The sequence below is a fragment of the Podarcis gaigeae genome (assembly GCF_964106915.1).
Source record: "Podarcis gaigeae genome assembly, chromosome: 10".
NCBI lineage: Eukaryota > Metazoa > Chordata > Lepidosauria > Squamata > Lacertidae > Podarcis > Podarcis gaigeae.
The window spans coordinates 75,816,032-75,822,951 of NC_139686.1; positions in this window are offsets into that span (position 1 = coordinate 75,816,032).

Here is a 6,920-nt window from a genome sequence, read left to right on the forward strand (position 1 = left end):
TTCAGACTTATAATTAATCTAGGAGGAAGTAGCATAATACATTGGGCATTTCCTCATATTGACCATGCTACTGATTAAAGCTAGTATATAAATTTAATAAATAATAATAAAATTGGAGTATCACCACAGCTCCACTGTCATGTTCTGGGGGAAATAGTCCACATGTTTTGAGCTGCAAGGAACTTTAAAGGAACCCAGAACTTCTTCCTTATGTATTCTCTGGTAATTTAAAATATAGCAAAAATACTACATTACAGTCCAGTACATTTTGAGACTGTCAGTCAGGTCATATATCCACAGCAGTGACCAGACGCTGCAACTCTCCAACCATTTGACTTCACCCCTCAAGGCACACTCTTCTATTGTCTTCCAAGACAGATGGATGCCAACAACAACAACCACCTTTTGAGAATGATGTTACTTTTCTGCTTATTCTAACTAGGATTATGCGTGGAAGGGACCATCCTGAGACCTCCGAACTGCCCTGAGACCAGGTATAGGGCGGTGTATAAACTGAATAAAAAATAATAATGATAACCGTTTTTTACCCTGAATGTATATTCTTTTTAGACATTTTTGATGCTATCAAAATATTTTTATTTTTATAATGTTTATTAAGGGTTTTTTGATTACAATATAAAAAAGCAAGCAAAAATATTACATATCATAACATATTTTCTTATCTCCTTTGGACTTCCTCACATCTCCCGCTCCTGCGTTCCAAATTATAAAAGTTAAACCAGCAATTTATCACCTTATCTCCATCCTTACTATCTAATTTTCCAATGTTATATCTCAAATTTTAGATACGTTTATTTCACTCCTTAAAAAATTAAACTTAGCCTAATAATTATCTAAAAATTTGTTTTTTCTTGAATTTGACTTATCTTCATACTTCACTTCGTCTGTTTCAATGGTGCCAAGTTGTTTATAATCAAGCATCCTGCTTAACATTCATACATTTTGCAATATTTTTGCAAATAAATCTTAAATTTTTTCCAGTCTTCTTCTACCGTCTCCTCTCCCAGGTCTCGGATTCTGCCAGTCATCTCGGCCAGTTCCATGTAGTCTATCAGTTGCATCTGCCATTCTTCCAGTGTGGGTAGATCTTGGGTTTTCCAATGCTTAGCGACAAGTATCCGTATCTTAAACTTAATTCTGGGCTTTTTGCCCTGCCAGACAAATTTGGAAATGTCTCTCTGCCACTTCCGGAAGCACTCCGTTTTGTCCACAATCTGTAATGTTTGAAACAAAAACAGCATTTTTGGCAATACATTCATCTTTACAGCAGCGATTCGGCCTAACAAGGAAAGTTTCAGTCTTGTCCAACTTTCTAAGTCTCTCTTAATTTCTGACCAGCATTTCTCATAATTATCCTTAAATAGACTCAGATTTTTTGCTGTTATGTTTACCCCTAGGTATTTTACTTTTTTAACCACATTTAACTCTGTCTCTTTCTGAAACCGTTCTGACTCTGTAACTGTCAAATTTTTCCCCAGTACCTTAGTTTTCTGCTTGTTTAATTTAAATCCCGCCACCTGACCAAACTCTTGAATCAGTTGTAATACTTTTTTCGTACTAGATTCTGGCTCCTGTAGAGTCAAAACTAGGTCATCTGCAAACGCTTTAAGTTTATATTGTTTCGCTCCGACCTGAATTCCTTCAACCAACCGGTCCCCTCTAATCATGTTCAAGAGCACCTCCAGGACCGAAATAAATAGCAATGGGGAAATAGGACAGCCTTGTCGTGTTCCTTTTTCAATTTTGAACTCTTCTGTAATCACATTGTTAACTATCAATTTAGCCTTTTGTTCTGAGTAAATTGCGTCTATCCCATTTTCGAAACCCCGTCCCACTCCCATCCCTTCCAAATTTTTCTTCATAAATTTCCAAGAAATATTATCAAAGGCCTTCTCTGCATCTATGAAAATTAACACTGCTTTTGTATTGATATTTGTTTGCAAGAGCTCCAAAATATCAATAATGTTCCTTGTATTAGCAAACAAATGTCTACCTGGGAGAAAGCCTGCCTGGTCCTTATGAATTACTTCATTTAAAACTTTTTTAAATCTGCTTGCTAAAATATCTGCAAATATTTTATAATCCACATTTAGAAGAGAGATGGGACGATAGTTCTTGAGTTGTGTCTTTTCAGTTTCCAATTTTGGTATCAATGTGATAAACGCTTCTTTCCACGATTCCGGCGCCTTCTTCCCCTCCAAAATTTCATTGCTAACCTCCATCAGTGGTTGTATCAGATAGTCTTTCAATGTCTTATAATACTTGGAGGTAAGCCCATCTGGCCCTGGAGATTTGCCCAATTGCATGTTCTGAATGGCTTGTTCAATCTCTTGTCGTGTTATTTTACAGTTCAGGATTACTCTATTTTCTTGTGACAATTTTGGTAGTCCATTCTTTTTCAAAAATTGTTTTATCTCAGCCTCATCTTGCGGCCCTTGAGTATATAGTTTTTTAAAATATCTCTGGAAGCACTTTCTAATATCTACAGGGTTCTGAATGTTTCTTCCTTCAATCTCTAAATTTGTAACTGTATTTAGTTTTTGACTCTTCTTCAACTGCCATGCTAGCAGTTTCCCACATTTATTCGCCGATTCAAATGTTCTTTGTTGCATTAGTTTAACTTTCCACTCTATTTCCTGGTTTATCAATTTGGAATATTGTGCTTGGTAGAGTTTAATTTCTCTCAGAATCGGCTGTGACTTCGGGTTTGATCTTAACTTCTTCTCAAATTCTTTAATTTTCTCCAGAATCTTATCTTTTTTCTCATTTTGTGTCCTTTTCTTTACAGCATTCTGTTGTATCAAGAACCCCCTCATCACGGCCTTACTTGCGTCCCAGATGGTTCTTTTTTCCACCGTGGTGTTCAAATTTATCTCAAAATAATCCTTCAGAACTTTTTGGGCCTTCTTGGTAATCTCCTGATCTCTAAACAAATTGTCATTCATCTTCCATCTAAAGGTAGTAGTGTCATATCCATCTTTACAGCATTATGGTCGGAGCAGGTCTTTGGGCAGATTTCCACCTTTCTGGTCTTAGGTGCCAGACCTCTAGATATCCATATTTGGTCGATTCTCGTCCATGTCAGTTGGGCTTCAGAAAAGAATGTTCCTTCTCTTCCCAAGGGGTTCTTTGTCCTCCAGATGTCAATCAAGTCCATATTGTCAGTCAATTCGAAAAAAGTCTTACGTAGTCTGCCATCTTTTGTCACATTTTAATTTTGTGACTTATCCATGTTGGTTGATACCACGCCGTTCATATCTCCCATCATAATGATGTTGTCATAGTCCAGATAGTCCAGGACGCTCTCATGCAACTTCTTATAAAATTCCGATTTCCCCTCATTTGGTGCGTAAATTCCTAATATCAAAAACTTCTCTCCTTGATATTGTATCTCGATTGCCAAAATTCTTCCTTGCTCATCTTTGAATAAAAGTTTAGGTGACAGGCTCTCCTTTACATAAATCACCACTCCTCTTTTCTTCACTCGATCCAAAGAAATAAATTCTTGGCCTAATCTTTTATTTATTAGCACTTTTTTATGGAGCCTAGTCACATGTGTTTCTTGCAGACAAATAATGTCCAATTGTTCTTTTTTCAATATGTGAAATATCTTCCTCCTTTTTTCCGGGGAGTTGCACCCATTAATATTCCAGCTCAGCAGTTGCAGAGACATCCTGAACAATTCTGTTATTTCTCTGGGGGTGGTATCTTTTTCTCTGGATCTTCAGGTTCCAAGGATAGAGGTACAGCAGATGCTCCAAGCCCCAAAGGTGTTTCAATTCCTTTCTGAAGGTCCTCTCCGTAAGCAGTCATAAATTTATCTCTGTCTTCAAGTGTTTTGATTTTAACCTTCTTCCCTCTGAAGGTGAAAGATAATCCCTGAGGAAATTCCCACCTAAAGATGATTGAGTTGCTCCTTAACAGTCTAACCAGTTCAAGATAGGCGGATCTAAGGTCCAGCAGTTGTTTCGGGATATCTTTGTAAATTTCAGCTCTTCTGTCCAAAATGTCCAGTGACTTTTCGTAGTGTAGGCCCAGTATCCTGTCCCTTTCCTCCTTCGACCTCAAAGTTATCAAACAGTCTCTGGGCTTGTCTTTCTTTGCAAATTTTCCAAGTCTGAAAGCCGACACAATTTTAAAGTCCTTTTCCTCCTGTATAGGCCAGAACTTGGAAAATTCTTTGGTCAAGAACTCAACTAAGTTTCCTTCTTCAACCGATTCCGCAGTTCTATCATAGACAAATACATCTGTTGCTCTCCAACTTGTTTATAAAATGGTTTTACCTCTTGTTCTAAATTTTCAACTTTTTGGCTAGTAGCCTCCGCCAATTTACGATTTTCTGCAGTGGCCTCAGTTAACTGCCCTATTGCTTGTACGTTCTGTGCCACCTGTCCAGTTATTTTATTTAGACAGGCTGTATTTTGGTCAATTTTGGCTGTTTGTTCATCCGCTTTCTTGTCCAAAGATTCCACTCTCTTATCCAAAGACTCCAATTTTTCATAAATTTTCTCTAAAATTGAAGCAGTTGCTCCTGAGGCCATATCTTCCAACTGTAACTGCTCAGTTTCTTCTTCCCCTGCCAACGGCTGAGTAGGTACAATTTCTTCTTCCCCTGCCAACGGCAGAGTAGGTACAGATGATCTACGTGTCTGTAAGGCTGAGGTTAAAGTTGTTTGTCTAGTTCTTGCTCCCCTTTTTCTTGTGCCGCTCATTCCAATTTTATCTAGGAGTCAAGGTCAAACTGAGTTGTTCCCATGAGAATGCAGCAGCCCAAAAGCAAACAGTCAAATAGGAGGAAAGGAAAGAGAAAGTAAAGTAGTGTCGCTGCTGTAAGTCCAAAGTCCTCTAGAGGGAGCTTAGAATGTCTTGAGGGAAGAAGCCAAATCAAATAAAATCAATAAAATCAAATTTAATGTCCAAAGACCTTCAGTGGCTAGTATTTAGCAGAGCTGGTGTTAACAGCATTACATTGTTTCTGACAAGTGCCAACTGGTGTTTCAAAGTAGCAAATCCAAAAACCCTCAGATTGTTGCAAATCCAGATACACAATAGCCAAATCTGCAAACTGACAGTTCTATTATTCAGGCAGCACAAGTACCTGGGCTTCTCAGTCAAAATTGTAGTTCCCAAAGCAGAAGATTAACACAGTCCAAGTAAAAGATGAATCATGTAAATGAGTTAAGTCCTTACTTTACTTAGAAGCAGCTTCAGTGAATGCTCAAATCAGTTAGTTTAAAAGCCTCTTCAATAGCTCCACACCTCCAGCTCTTTTTGCTTTGAAGTTTAAGTAGCAGCGGAAGACGGACCTCCTGTTTACATCTCTCCGCTTTCAGCCAAATTTCCACTAATTTAGACTCAAGTTGTAAAAGTCCTTCCTTACTCACGGGTTGTTGCTTTTCTGTTCCGAATATTTTCAGGAAAAAAGGTCAGCGCTCACCGACAGCAGCTGCGCGGCTTCACTCCACAGAATAGCGATCGACTCACAGCGCCGCGACCCCCTCCACGATCAGACGCTCCTTACGGGGTCTCTTCTCCATTTCAAGGGCCGCTTCTGGCACCCGCCGAGTCCCACGTCCCCAGGCTCTTGCTGCCTGGGGTTTTTCAGTGCGGGTCTCCGCTTTGCCGTAGCGGATGACCCGTTTCTGTAGAGCTTCCTCCTCACAGCGCAAGGAGGACCGCCATTGCCGTTCGCGCCGCCTCCAGAAGTCTATCAAAATAAAACCACAAAACAAAAAATAAAACCACAAAACAATTTAGCCATCTTCATATGTTTCAGCATTTTCACAAGTTTCCAAAACCCAATCTGAAAGATGTATAACATTTTAACGTAAACTGCGATCAAAAGATGCAGGCATATAGGAAACAATAACTGTAGGGTGGGGGGAGCCTAGAGGCCTTCACATGGTAGATATGTTAATAAGATTTAGGCCACCCAATTGAAGACCACAAATGGGAAGGTATCTGGACTACTCCCCCCTCAAAACCATCTCTGCTCTCTTACAGGAGGCCTCACTTAAGCTCATTCTCTGATGGCACTTGTCAGGAAACTGACATCGGAGCCAGGAGTGGAGGCAGGGCTCCCAAGCGATGCCAGAGAAGGGCCCAGCAGGGAGAGAGGAGACTCAGCAGCGGGGGAAGGAAATCAGCGTAACACCAGGGATAAAGGGGGGCGGATGGGGGAATCGGAGAGAGGGCTCCAGGACTCTTCGCCGGAGACCAGCGGGGAGAGCACAGGTCCTCCGCTACCCACACCCACCCTGCGCAGAAGACTTCCGCGCAGGGAAAGTAGGCGTAGACTTGGCGTCAAAGAATTTCTTTGCTGGAAGAAATTCAAGAAACGCCCACTGACGGATTCTGCTAGCGACTGAACAGCCACAAAGTGAAGGGCTGTCCAGCCAGGAAAGGTTTAACCAGGCCACCTAGCCAGGAGTGGCGGCAACTTACGCACAAGCAACCCCATATAACCATTACAGCAATCCGTTAGTCCCTGACGTTGCTTGTGCACAGTGACAGGCAGGCAGCACCATGAGCCAAACCGGAGGAGCAGGCGCCACGGAGCAGGCAGCTGGAGTGCAAAATCTGGTGGAGAGGAACCGAGATTTGGAACAGCATGTGGCTCTGCTGACGGCGTGGCTAGACGAAAGGTGGGCGCAGGATGCACAGGTCAGACCCACCCCCGTCGCAAGGAAGGTACCGGGACTGGTACACAAGTTTGGGGGGAAGCCCTAGGACTATAACGCGTTCCAAACGGAAATAGAGTATGCTTTGGAACTGCAGCATAATGACTTTGCTGATGATGGGGAGAGGGTAGCCTATGTTGTTGGGCCCGGGAATGGGTCAGGCCCCTAATGGCGACACAAAATGCTGCCTTGAAGGAACTTAGGAAATTTTTTGGCGCG